Source organism: Ambystoma mexicanum, chromosome 1q, assembly GCF_040938575.1.
Source record: "Ambystoma mexicanum isolate Mex_15411 chromosome 1q, UKY_AmexF1_1, whole genome shotgun sequence".
NCBI lineage: Eukaryota > Metazoa > Chordata > Amphibia > Caudata > Ambystomatidae > Ambystoma > Ambystoma mexicanum.
In genome coordinates, this window is record NC_090922.1 from 1,389,304,152 (window position 1) to 1,389,319,134 (window position 14,983).

The 14,983-nt window shown below is 43.2% G+C and overlaps 1 protein-coding gene and 1 pseudogene across 1 annotated transcript in view; both read left to right on the top strand.

Annotated features, from left to right (window-relative positions):
- The window catches only part of LOC138547938 (cytochrome P450 4B1-like), a 183,133-nt gene that overhangs the window by 24,235 nt on the left and 143,915 nt on the right, over positions 1-14,983 (top strand). The window lies entirely within an intron of this gene.
- Positions 7,387-8,664, top strand: LOC138547954 (polyubiquitin-C-like; annotated as a pseudogene).

Below are 14,983 nucleotides of genomic sequence, written 5' to 3' on the forward strand. Positions count from 1 at the left end.
TTGCCAATTGCAGCAGCTCAAAGGTTAACAACTCCACTGAGCAAAAAGCAAATAAACCGAGGGGCTTCAGTTCAAAGGTGTGAACCAGGGTTGACACCTTTGAATTCAAGCCCCTCCATGGAGCTGATCGAGCTGTAGCCCTCTCCCCCCTCCACACCCCAAAATGTTAGGCTGTGGTGACTCAGCCTGGCTGTCCTAAAGAGCGTGGCCAGACAGAACGGGACACAAATGACAAAGGCCTTGCAATTAATTACCATAGCAGCAGCTGGCAATTCCTATACACAGTTATGTTAAAATCAAGTCAATACTGTTGTATTTGCAAATGCTTGTTTTTAGCAGGACTTCAGTGAAGGACACTCATAGAAACTATCTTGGGGAAGGAACCCACGTTTTGTGTTTGGCAGAGGTACTGGACCTGATTAAGTGTAACAGAGTTATTCTAGGGAGGGTCTGCACTGACACCAAGCTTGCCGAGACCAAGCTTCGGCAACAGCAGTATCCCATATCCTCTTCACATGGCAGCAAGCTCCTGTAAAGCGCATTGCTGCCACAGCTGTGCTGTGACCCTCACCAGGGATGTGGCCTGTCCACCGCACTAAATGACTTAAAGGATTTAAGGTGCCAGGAAACCTGGCAGGATTACTGGCAAGAGCGCTTACTGGATACCTTGAGCTTAAGAAGCATCTTGAAGGACCCCTTCCCCAAATAACACAGTGTTGCTGTGGAGGATTAAGGCTTTGGGAGCAACTCACACCTTAGAGTGTTATGCGGTTTCGAGAGTGCTTCCAGAGGAGCAGGCAGTGAATCTGGTAGAAAGCTGGAATAGGAACTGGGAAGGAGGTGATTTTCAGACGCAGGTGACCCACAGTGAAGACTAAGAGCTAAAGGAATTACATAAATGCCCTGATTTATGCAAAACAATTCTAGCAGTGCGCAGCAACGGACTGGGAGTATAGATCTGGGGTACGAATGCTGGCGAGGGAAGTGCCTTCAGCCTTGGAGGCAAGCCAGATGGCCTGCAGAGGATGCTCCTGTCCTCCGCTGAAGGGAGGATTCTCATGGCTCATTTGGATGGGAGACTGAGTCTTTTTGAGATTATCGTATCGATGTTGTCACCTTTAATTAAGATACACCTTCCATTTACTTTTATAGGGATCCCACCACCCCCATGGCATCTTTGGATTTCCTCTTTCTTCACTGCACTCACCCACTATCTATACCCAACGCTTCACTCCCCAGTCTTTTAAAATTTTCGATTTTGGTACTTATCTGCCAATTTAGGCTTTGAGGGTGTTTAGCTCCACTTCAATGTCATTGTTTTGAAATGTGTGTACCTAACCCCGGAGGACTGCCCGTACACATTGGGTTCACATGCCATGACTAAAGAGTGGTAGTGAAGTAGTGATGGGCTTCCAGAAATGGACCATAAGGGTTACCTTAACTAGGGACAGGTGTGCCTGGACGCACCTGTGTGAGAGGATCTCAGTAGGGGGATAGCAGAAGGGGCGCATTTTAGAATTTAGGTAGATCAGCAGAGCTGTGTGCGTGTGTGCCTGTATGTGTCTACATCCCAGTACTGAAACTGCAGGGGTTATAGCTGGGCAGCATTATGAAGGTACCAAAGCAGGAGTTGCATAGAGTGCTGAAAGTCTGGACTGAGGTCGACTGGTAGAGCTATATTTAGGAACCCACAGAATAAAAGAGGAGCTGCAAGTCAGGACTGATGTGATTAGGGGAGATGGGATTGAGACTAAGTACTGAAACTGATGTAGCTCAGGAATGGACGGGGGTACTCAGAAAGCTATGCAATCAGTGCCATTATAGTGCTTACAAATCAAGTGGCAGAAGGCATTAACTCAGAAGACTGCTTTGAAAAAACAATGACGGGCATTTCAGGTTCACAGATTGATGCTATTGCTCAAAGGTTTGTTAAAAGTTCTCCACATCACCTCAAACATTCCTGTTTCAATGTGCAACGCTCTGTACTGTTCAAGTTATCTGTTTTTGGATAAAAAAGATGTTAAATTATGTATTTTTCGACAATAAATAATGCCGCAAAAAATGCAGTTGTGTGCCGCAATTTTTTCTTTTTTGTGCCGCAAAATTTTCCATTTCATGCCGCAATATCCTGGAGGGTCTGATTAAGATTCCAAATTATAACTGTAACACCGTACTCAGGTACTCAGGTACTGTTGCAAGAAATTGTTCATTTGTGTTTATTTCTCTTTTAGACACCTGTAATTGAAAGAATAAATAAATAAATAACATGCAACTTAATGTAAAGGTGACCATGTTCTCAAGGAACATGGGAGTATTAAGTCTTATCTGTGGCTTTAGGCCATCGGGGTAATTTATCCACAATTTTGTGATTTCATAAAAATGTGGGAGGATTTTAGTCCCAATATCTGTGTTTGTGTTGTAAATAAAATGTTATTCATCCATTTTGCCACAGTTGTTGGGTTTCGGATGTCATCTAGTGCAAAATGGAGGGTCAGTGGTACCTTCTGCCACAAGGGGGAACGTGCATTTCTGTGGAAAAAAATGAGTTTTCTGACAGATGCTCCCCCTCCTGGGGTAAGTATTGGTATGGTCCCGGGGGAAGGAAAAAGCCAGGGTGCTCGGGAGACAGGCGAGTTGAGAGAAAAACAACCGAGGGGCGATTGTGCTTTTTGGTTGCGCCAGTCCGTGTCTGGCCTGCCAATTGTCACTCTCCATTTTCGGGAGCGAGCCAAGTGAGAAGGGCCAGGATTTACAGTAGGCAGCGGGTGGCATTGGCTGCATGCCCTGTGTTGTCCTCCGATAAGGAGTCGCAGTTCACAGTCAGTTTCCCCTCCGTGCTGTTTTCTTACTGCGAGGTAGGAAAGGGGACATCTGGTGGCAGAAGAGACTGCTGTCTATAGCACTGTTGTCCCAATATGTGTGGCAGCGTGCACAATAAATATGTTACGCCAATTCATATAAATAGAGGCATAACCACTCAGAGAGAACAAAAACACACAGACGGACATAGCACCGCGTGTCTGCAGTAAGAGGGAAATAAACCTGTGTTTTGTTTATTTGAGTCACTGCCTGGGCAAAGCTTTTGGCAGGGTGTGTGCCCGTTATATTTTGTAGGAGATTTTCGAAGAGAGAGTGAAAGGAGGAGTTCATTTGTTTTCCAGTCAATGTACCTCCTGCCCATATTTTGCGAGAAGTGTAGAGTTTTTTTTCTCCAACCCACCAGTTAATTGGACCTCTCATTCCATGTAGGGCAGCATTATACTGTTCACTGTGTCTCTAAAGGCGGACGGGTGTGGAACAGGGAACAGGGTTGTATTCAGCGAGCCTGTTTGTTTCTGAAACCTGTCCAAGAGATAAATGGTCTTATGTTCCCCGCAGCGCGACAAGAACCAGATTATGTCACAGACTAAGTTGTATTTTCTCAGCGTCACTACTCTACCTGTTACTAAGAAAAAAAATTACAGAAAAAATAAATAAATAAAACTATCCTCACACGGGACCTTACCTCAGAGGGCGTATAAATTCACAAAAGTGTGCTTAGCAATATTTCCGCCTCAGGGAAGTCTTTATTTGAGCCAACATCAGCGGAGAAGATGTCTCGTGCCAGAGAGCTGAGCACTTGCTAAATGTCTGTAGATAAGAAAGGAAAATGAACGCTCGCATTCTTCTCTAGTTCAGTGCTTTGAACTTGGCGGCTGGTGGAGTTTGGTCCCTACGGTTGATTTTTCATGGCAAGGACAAACTCCCTTTAGTATTTCAGCCAGCATTTTTCCAACCTTGGCCAGTCCAGTCATAGAGCAGCTAGGATTAGCCGTCCTACCTTCCTTGGCTGGTTAGCGTTTTATATTTTGTCTGTGTTTGTGGGGATCTTGTTTTGGATGTGTGGTAGACTGCAGCTGCCACTAGGCCGGTGGTAAATTCTAGCTTTACCGCAGGATAATATCTCTCCTGTGTATTAGGGGGTGATGTTGGCATATTATGAAAGATACTGTATAAACAATTTGTATGTGTAGGGAAGGAGTTTTGTGCCGACAACTGTATGCACTAGATTTTGCTATTTTTCTAAATGTTAAGGATAAGGAAATGTATTTAAAGCTGTAGGTTCCTGTTTGCACATGCCCTGGGCTACTCAGGGTTTTAATGGGAATCGAATATATGAACACACTAATATATATGTATTCCCCAAGGCATCTATTAAGAGGGCTGAAGTGGAAGTGACAGCTATCACCTGCACTCCAGCCACCCCCTTCGAAGTTCCAGGAACGTTCACGCCAAAATATGTGACGTATGGAGAGCAGATAAACCAGCAGAGAGCCGCAGTTGGGCTCTGCCCAGTGCCTATCAGAATAACAGCACCTATTGAAGTACCAACACCTAATAAAACCTGGACAGTAAGGGACCCATTGAGAAGACCGTATCTATAGACAAGACAAAATGACGTTTGTCAGAATGGAATACCCGAAGAAGCCAAGAAAATAATAAAGGAAGACGAATGGTGACAGCATAAGAAATCGGACTGACGCACATATAGAAGACCTAAACGACCCAAGAATACTGCCAAAGAGACGAAATACCTTGGATAAGTGACATCTTGAGCCTGAGGTCAAGATGAAGGAACTTATGCCATATGCATAATGAAGATATTCAGTTAGTTCAAATGTGTACAGATGCAGGAAACCGCAAGAAGCAAAGAAATCGTGAAGCTTGCTTATGCTTAGTAGTAAAATAGATTGCAAGTGCCGACTATGCATATATCTACCTCAAAAGCACTTTATAGATGAGTGAAAATCCACTACGCACATGAGCAGAATGGAACAGAGGTTACTAAAGGTTTCAAGAAGAGAGTGTGCAGCAAACAAATCAAGAATTAAAATGGATAGAAATCCAGCTGAAGGTAACCATGCAAGGAAGCTAAGGTCATACCAGGCTGGAATAGGCTAACAATGGATACAATTAAAGAGAAAAAGAACAGAGTATCCTCTTCAGGAAGGTCAAGATAAGCCGCAGATGGTAGACGACTGGCAGAATTAAATCAAATACACGATATTGCATGAAGAAGAGGCAGATTTCACGGTGTTCAAATCACGTGGCAAGGCAAGCAGAAAGGGATGAGACTTTCACACCTACGCACGGAGCCCTGTCATACCCATACTCCTTAACTTTCTCAGACCAAGAAGCAGACTCAAGGTCAAACTACAAAGTAGTAATTGGCACACGACCACTGAGGTGATGGATGATTGTAACATAATTGGAGGGAAGCTGGGCTGCATACTTACTCCCTGAACCTGGCTGATTATTCTGCATGTAATTAGCACAAGTGGAAAAGTATGAGTGGGATTGATGCCAACCCAATCATAGTGGATTGTGTAATCTAGGGTCCTATAGAGAGTAGAGCCAATGGAACGTCATACTTTTAATGATGATTACAGTGGCCAGTTTGAAGGAAGGACTTAGTTGTCCCACCTGACATTAATTATCCAATACCCTCTCACCGTTACCATATACAGATATAGTTCCTATGTTAAAGTTACCTTCCTATAACCAATGCATGTTAGGTTTTTAAGATTACGTGTCAATGATGATGATTTTTTGGTATACATATTGTGTTCTTTCTGAAATTAATTGGAGTTTTAAGCGAGAAGGAAAATCGAGCGGTTGCTGATGTTCATTGAACTCCCCATTTTCTGTACTTGTCATTAAACGGACTCCCTTTGCCAAACTATTGAGTTGTCATTATTATTTGGTGCAAGAATACGAATCTGCATCCCCATCTATCTCAAGGGTGCTGCTGCTCATCTTAAAGGGCCGTTTGGAGACACCCAGTCTTATGGACCGGCTGTGGTCCATCCAGTTCAGGGCTATTCTGGTTATGTAGGTAGGTGCTATATTTAGAAACAGTATTTGGGAATCCTGAATACGTACTGGAATCCTCAAAAAATATGAGAAGATACTTTCATCGATGCATTCTTAACTGCAATGGATGAAGCAGCAACCAATTATCCGGGTATTGCTTTCATTATATGTGGTGACCTCAACATACATTTCTACTCCAAAAATGGTCAAGAGCTCGATGAACACTGACTAGAACAGCGCGCCCAAAGATGGTCCAAAGAGATGCGCTACAGAAACATGACACGACTCAATGCCATTGATGAAACAACTAAGATCCCGATGTTGACATGGTCAAGTGGGCAGAGCACAGGGATAATTGACTACTTATATCGCTCAGAGTCCGTAAAAGCACCGATACAACGAGGCAACAACATTTACATGGAGGAGAGTGATCACTGCATCTTGATCCCAGCATGGTCGACTATAAGACAGAATCCAATCAGGATTAACCTATCAGACCTAGAAACAAACATGGCTACCACGAGGTTGAAAATAACCCGAGATCAATTAAAGCAAATTCCTGCCACCTTTATGCACACAAAGATGGCAGATGAAGATAAGCTAAACTATGAATGGATCCTGCACAATTTTCAACACTGACCAGCCCCAATGAAGGCTCGGACAAATGATCATCGGCATTCTTATAGCCATTTAATAGCTGCAAAGAAGAAAGATCTAAGGAAGCAGCTAAAACAAATCAAAATGGAACCTTGGTCAGAGCAACAATCAAAAAACATCAAAAAAAGCCAAACAAAAATATAACAATTGGTTAAAAACTGCAAAGAGGACCCTTGAACAAAACGATGCTGAAACCTTGCTGAGTGCAATAGGTGCAAGGAACACCAGAGATCTATGGAAACTTTTAAATCAACAAACATCTTCACCCGATATTATGATCCCTGAGGTATCAGAAGCCAGATGGACAACTCACTTCCATCAAATTTATCAGCAACGGCCATCTGTGAGTATGGAGGAGACACCCATTGTCGAAGCCAAATGGTCACTTGATTGGGCTCCATCTGACATAAGTGATGCCATACGCAAACTGAACGTGTCATGAGCACCCAGGCCAGACGGTTTATCTAATTCTATCATAAAAAAGGACCCTGACACATGGGCAGCCTTGTTCACACAACTCTTGGAATTGATAAATAGAAACAATTGCATACCATGTTCATGGCAAAAAGCTGTCCTAATTCTAATTTATAAGCAAGGTCCGACAGAAAATCCCTTGAATTACCGGCCAATCGTGGTCCTAGATCCCCTGGGGAAAATATTTACAAATATTCTGCTCTCCAAATTAAACACTTGGGCAGTAAAAGCAAAGAGACAAGGCATCAGGCAAACAGGGTTCGTCAAGCAAGTTGGAACAACCACAAATCTTTTTATTCTGAACTTGCTTAAGCATGGAACTATTAGATCAAAAACCCAGATGTGCCGCCTTTGTGCCTGCTGTGGCGCAGTTTTATTTTGCAGACCGTCGGAGCGCGCTGAGGAGAGACACGTCGCCGAACCCTCACCCGACACATGAGACACAGGGCCGATTCCGAAAATGCAGATCTTTGTGAAGACCTTGACTGGCAAGACCATCACCCTAGAAGTAGAGCCCAGTGATACTATTGAGAATGTCAAAGCTAAGATCCAAGACAAGGAAGGCATCCCTCCAGATCAACAGAGGCTGATCTTTGTGGCAAGCAGCTGGAAGATGGGCGCACCTTGTCGGACTACAATATCCAGAAAGAATCCACTCTACACTTGGTCCTTCGGCTGAGAGGTGGTATGCAGATCTTTGTGAAGACCTTGACTGGCAAGACCATCACCCTAGAAGTAGAGCCCAGTGACACTATTGAGAATGTCAAAGCTAAGATCCAAGACAAGGAAGGTATCCCCCCAGATCAACAGAGGCTGATCTTTGCTGGGAAGCAGCTGGAAGATGGCCACACCTTATCAGACTACAACATCCGGAAAGAATCCACTCTACACTTGGTCCTTCGGCTGAGAGGTGGTATGCAGATCTTTGTGAAGACCTTGACTGGCAAGACCATCACCCTAGAAGTAGAGCCCAGTGACACTATTGAGAATGTCAAAGCTAAGATCCAAGACAAGGAAGGCATCCCCCCAGATCAACAGAGGCTGATCTTTGCTGGGAAGCAGCTGGAAGATGGCCGCACCTTATCAGACTACATCATCCAGAAAGAATCCACTCTACACTTGGTCCTTCGGCTGAGAGGTGGTATGCAGATATTTGTGAAGACGTTAACTGGCAAGACCATCACCCTAGAAATAGAGCCCAGTGATACTATTGAGAATGTCAAAGCTAAGATCCAAGACAAGGAAGGCATCCCTCCAGATCAACAGAGGCTGATCTTTGCTGGCAAGCAGCTGGAAGATGGGCGCACCTTGTCGGACTACAACATCCAGAAGGAATCCACTCTACACTTGGTCCTTCGTCTGAGAGGTGGTATGCAGATCTTTGTGAAGACCTTGACTGGCAAGACCATCACCCTAGAAGTAGAGCCCAGTGACACTATTGAGAATGTCAAAGCTAAGATCCAAGACAAGGAAGGCATCCCCCCAGATCAACAGAGGCTGATCTTTGCTGGCAGGCAGCTGGAAGATGGGCGCACCTTGTCGGACTACAATATCCAGAAAGAATCCACTGTACACTTGGTCCTATGTTTGAGGGGAGGCAAGTAGGCTATACTCTCTACCTCCAGCTGCATAAATATATTATAAGTGCACTTTTGTTTCAATAAAGTTGTTGCATTCACATGTGGTTTTGATTCCTTTAAAATAAAAATACTAAATGTTGCTGCAAAAAAAAAAAAAAAAAACAGATGTATGCTGTGTTTATTGACTTACATCTTGCTTTCAATAAAGTTAATTGAAAGATGCTTTGGGACAAGCTGACGAAAAGTGGTTGCCCAAATAACATCATTGAACCCATAAAACTCCTTTATTCGAACACCGAAGTTCAAATTCGTCTGAGTAAAACTGGCTTGGTAACGCATCCAATAAAAACTTGCCACAGGCTGGAACAAGGCTGCCCGCTTACTGCCGCCTTGTACGACTTGTTCACCTCTGACTTTGAAGAATCAGTGGCTTCTCCCTTAACAAACCCACCGAAATGAAATTCCACATCAGTTACATCAAATCTTTATGCTGATGACATTGTCATTTTCGCCAAAACCCCTAGCAGTGCTGAACAATATCGAGGTCTACATGAATACCAATGAATTGGAAATAAATGTTAAAAAAACTAAAGTCATGACCCTAGTTCGTTCCATGGGTCCAACAGCCAAAATGTCATCCGTCTACCCGAACAAAGAAAAAATCGACCAAGTTCAAACAATGAAGTACTTGGGGGTTTGGATTAAAAAATCCCAACTTGAGCAACCTTGGTCAGACCATCTGAAAACTAAAGTAAGAACACTAGCATGACAAGGCCTGATACTACATAAAAAAGTCGGAAAATACTCACTGAAACCTATCATCTTATTCTACAAACAGAAAGTGACACCAATCCTGACATACAGTGGTGAGGCTATGATCAACCTACAGGCAGATATATGGGACAAACTAGAATGAATCTTCTGGACAAAGGTGTTAGCCCTCCCGAATTCTGTTCCATCCTCATGCATTAGATTCGAACTCGGTCTGCAATCCTTGCATTCAATAATAAAATGGAAACAATTCGATTTGCTCAGGAAATTACTTAACAATGACCTGATTCCAGCCTGGGACATTTTACAATCTAAACCAGGTAACATCAGTGCCACAGCACTGATTAAATGGAAAGACTGTATTAACGTCCAACGAATAGTAAATTAGTAAATTATATCCATGGACCCCTTGCTTAATAGACAACAATGTGCAAAAGTTCAAATTGCAAGACTGGGTTGGATAAGAACACAAAGCGAAAAAAATAAGTACAAACTAATGCTGAACTGTACAGGCGATGTTAGAGCCCTGAACGAATTGCCACCCTACCTTAATCTTTTCCCAGATCGTGTGATCCGCAACCTTTTTTTGCGTCTTAGACTCAATATACTTCCGAGCCAGGAAATCCTTGGAATCTCAATTTATTAACAACACACAAATTACGTTTGCGTCCAAACCTGTAGATTTTGTAAGCAATTTGAAACCATCAAAACTCTCCAGCATCTCCTGATGGAATGCACCACACTTTCAGACAAGCGCATTGCAATTGCACAACTATACCTGAAGACAACTAAAATCCTGGACCCTGAAGACCGATAGTCGCTCATTCTAACTGGCAACAATAAAATGATGATTACGGCCTTAATCCGCTTTTGGTTGGATATTGAGTCACGAGAGTCGATATGATAAACTTTTATATTTTTCTTTCTAATACTTGATTGTAGAAGTTCTATTTTATTCTGTAATGAACTTGAGTAACGTATAAATGTAAACTTTAAAGACATAAAACACATGCATTTTAATAAAAAAAAGAATATATATATATAGATATATATATATTTATTTATTGTAGCTATCTAGCACCTGGTACCGTGGTCATGAAGCAATGCATGAACTAGGACGATACTGATGTAATAAATGTGCGTGTGTATTATTTATCCCTACAATGTACACAGCCACAAAAAGATGGGGTATCCTATTCAGACCTCCAGATGCTGTGTGTACTAGGCCTTTTTCGCATGAAACTCTTGTAAATATGACAGCTTTATTATTTTACAGTGTACATTTACACAGAAGTTTAGAGCAGATGGAAGTGCAAAGGTCAAGAAACCAGAATGCTTCTTTTGATATTTATCTACATGGTTGTAATTTCAAGCCATGGATGAAACCCTCTGAAACAGAATGTATTTCTCTGAATTCTTTCACACTGATAAAAGGAATGGTTTCTTTCCATTCAGCTTCTGCTTTGTTGATGCTCATGGAGCAAACAGAAGCACTGTGTATATTTACTTTGCTAGCATTTTAGGTTTGTATAATTAATAAGATGAAAAACTAAGCTGAAATTGAGAATTCATCTTTTGGAACAAATTATGCTTTTTTTCTCCAGTGAAAGCAAACCAATATTGCACAATTTTATTTTCAGAGTTCCTGTGCTGCGTGCATAATCATGCGGAGACAGATCATTTTTACACTTACAATTTAATGTACACTTTAATTATAAAAACAGTGTGTAAAATGATGAGTATGCACGGTCTAGTTTACATCCATTCAACCTTGCAGTCAATGAGGTCCATTACTATAAATGGTCAGTGGCAGCAGCGTCTTTGCTCAAGGGTGAGTGATTGTCATTACACCAGTCACAGGTGTTCTAGCCTCTCAAATCTTCAAGACTACAATTAAAATATCCAAAACCTGACTCTCCAGGTTTTGAAGCACTGTTCAAAAACAAACAAATTAAAGTTACATTTGTAATTGAAATAGAAACTCAGCAACACCCGTCCCTGTGTTAATCCAGATAGGTGTTTAACTATGTTGCACTTCATACATGATTTTGTTGCACTTCATAAATGATTTGCCTCAAAATCTAGGTACTGTGATTATTATACCTCAGTTGATACTCAGTTTACTGACCTCTGAAGGATGTTAGCCAATAAGATAGCTCAGCTGGTTGCTGCAATCTATGCGTGATCTGCAGGTTAGAGTCCCGGCAAGGCCAACTCAGCTTTTCATCCTTTCGCGGTTGATAAAGGAGTACCGAATTAAGTTTGGTGATAATTGTGATAAATATGTTCTATGTACAGCGCTTTGCCAAAAGTGCTAAATAAATAACCAGTTTACCATGAGATTCGGTATAGAATTTTTCATGGAGTCCTTGACTCTTTGCACTGTTGTATCATAACATTGTTATACCATTAGGTAGTAATAGCTCCAGAAAATTAGATTTTTCATTAAACATCCAAAGACATTTCTTCTATCGAACCTCAAAACACAAAATACAATTCAGGTTTGCTTTACTATGTAATTGGCTAGGTTTTTGTGTTTTAAACATTTTAATATATACAGGAGACATCAAATGGCCAGACCTTAGAGAAATAATGAAAGGTGTATTCTGTCACAATGCGGAAAGCTGCTGCATAGTAATAATTTCCATACCATTTTCGCACACGTCACATACATTTTATTCTCTTGCAAAGAAGAAAAGTAATTTTGACTCTCTTGACAACACATTTACTCTCAAAGTTTAAAAATAGGGAGTAACATACTCAAAATCTTATCTGGAACACTGATCCTATTTATTATTTATGTATATCTGAGATATTAATGCTACCCATCCCATGTCAATGTATTGATGCTAATTATTTATTTATTCATTCATGTCTAAGATATAAATACCACCTATCCATTGTCAATGTATTGATGCTATGTATTTATTTATGCCTAATATATAAAAGCCACTATTTAGTATTGACAAACTCAGGAGTCGAGTGCCCTTATTTCACGCATTGAATCCTGCAATATTAACCAGTTCATATATTAATCTGATATAGTGTATGCTAACTGAAAAAAATGGCTCCCAGGAGGTAGCCCAGCATCACGCTCCTGGTGCTGGCAATCTTACACAGTCATAGGATCCAGGCTGGCGCTCATGGCCACAAATTATGTTCCCTGATTGCTGTATTTGAACATGGGTGCGGTAAGGGTTGTCTCATTTTATCCTGATCCCTACAGGTTTCTAACTTATGGATTCAATCATAACCTGTCCAATGGTTCATCAACACTCAAGCGCACTTACACAAATTTGTACTTGTTAAGTCATCGGTCACAAGAGACTTTCATGCCACTGTACGACGGGTTTACTGCAGTTTAATGATAAATGTCAAGTCAGAAAATCTGGTGACCTGGTCATGGCCACTGGACTAAACTGAGGACCCACACCAAGTCTGGACCCTCTGGACATCTTTGGATTTTGGTGGTGGGAACCCCGCCGGCAGACACTCCTCTACAGGCAGTAACCCTGGATCTTCCCCAGCATGGAAAAGTAGATAGATGTCATGGCAGATGTCCCCCTTCAAGATTAATTTGGATGGTTGGAACGTTGGCAGCTCCAGGTCCAGGTGTCAGGCACTGCTTTGCCAGTGTACCCCCTCTTCCGGGCGATACTCAGTAGCTTGTCTTCCAGCAGTCATGAACACTCCTCTGGACCGTGGGTGACACAGATGGACTTCTCGGCTTCAAGAAGTCGAGGCACTCCTCTTCTGGACCCATGAACATCCCTTCTCCGGACGTCAGGCACATGGGATTGACAGTTGCACGATATTGCCTCGTCGCTACAGGAAAAGGTCTCTGTTGTAGTTACCTCGTGGGTGCTTTGTGCGGAATGTCGTGATGGTGTCTGCGGGTTCCAGGACTGGTAGTTTGATCTGTACGCTGGCTGGTGTGTATGTATCAGTGTCTGTGCCCTCATATCTTTCCAACAGTCTTTGAATAATCATACCTACCAACATTTCTCCAGCCTAGTGTGTGGCAGTAAAAACCCTAGATCTTTTCACTGGCGACGAGGTGGTCTCAACTCTGCTGCAGGGGTATCAGTGAATGCTGCTGAGGTGGGGCAGCAAGGGGGCAGGACACTGCCCTCCAGGACATACACATCCTTCCAGATGGGTGCAAACTGGTATAAGGACCAGGCGAGACGGGCTGCAGTCCGTGCTGAGCATGCAGATGGGCTGGAAGGAGCAAAGTAGCCAGAGGAGGAAGGGGTAATGTTACATTTTCGCCTGGTCTTACCGGCATCATCTTTCTGGTGCCAGTAAAAGCCAAGGGTCCTGGTGGTGGTGCTGCCCCTAGGGCTTGAGGGTGGCTTTGGAGGATGGTCCCCTGGAAAAGGTTGTCACCCGGGTGACATGGAGCCAGTAGCTGTCCTGGTATGTCTGGTTGGAGGTATGGCTTCTGGCGGGTCCGTGTCGGTGGGTGAACTGAAAGCTGTGCAGTGAGCAGATGTGTGGTGGGTAGAGCAGTGAGGGACCATTGCATGTCAGCGTAGACATGTTCAGAGCTATGCAGTCAGCAGTGCACTAATGACATATTTGGAATGTCGTGGCAGTGCGTCGGGACCCAAACGCTGCACCCCGCATATGGAATCCCTCTGGTTTCCATGGGGGTGCAGCGTTGGGTAAACGCATGCTTTGTGACTGTGTCTCCTGTGGTGTTTTGGTGGCAAGTGCAGGCAAGAGACCGCTGAGAGGCGTTCTGGATTATGGCAGTGCCGACGGTCATGTGGAAGAGGAAGGCACATGGAAATGCTCCAGCTTCGAGGCGCAGCTCAAGCAGCAAGTACTGTTGAGTACCGTCTGGGCGGGAGTAAAATCCAGTTTTGGTGTGCAGGTCATGTTTGGATGGTGACTGGCTTGCCCCTATCATCTGTGCAAGGTGTGAGCAAATTTCATCCGAGCTGAGGACGATGGATCCCAATCTTTGGGCTTGGTTTGTGGGCCCCAGAAGATCTAAAGACATCTTTATACCTGCTGTTGCTGAATGTTGTTGTTTTTTGTAGTGGCCTCTGGGTTAGGAGTATTTGCTTATGTGGGGTTGGTCATGGATAAATGTCTGTTTGGGACCTGCAAAATCTTTGCTGTTGTTAGTGTTTATGTCGTGGCTCCCTGGGTTGCCCTGATAGTTAGTTGGGGCAGCTTTCGTTTTGGTGTGGGGAATCTTGGCACGTGGCCCCGTTGTTTCATGAGACTGGTGGGAGCGGGGTGCGCAGGCAGATTTGTGATTTGTTATGTGTTTTTCCTTTACAGGGGGAAATGTGGAAATGTGAGTGCGGGGCAAGGACACACAGGTGCGAGGCAAGATGCCATTTGTTTTGTATACATTGGGGGACATTTGTGGACAAGATCCTACAATGCTTTGTATACATTGGGTGACATTTGTGGACAAGATCCTACAATGTTTCTTTTCCATCTGGAAGTATTTTCTTGTCTGTGATGTATTTATGGTGTTGTCCCTGGGGGAGTGTGTTCTCCCTGGTTGATTAGGGTTTCTGTTGGCAGTTATGTGTGGTGGTGCATATTTTCCAGTTATGTGTGGCAATTTCTGCCCATTATACACCAGATGTCAGCCCCGGGACATGGATTTGTAAGGCTGTAAGGTG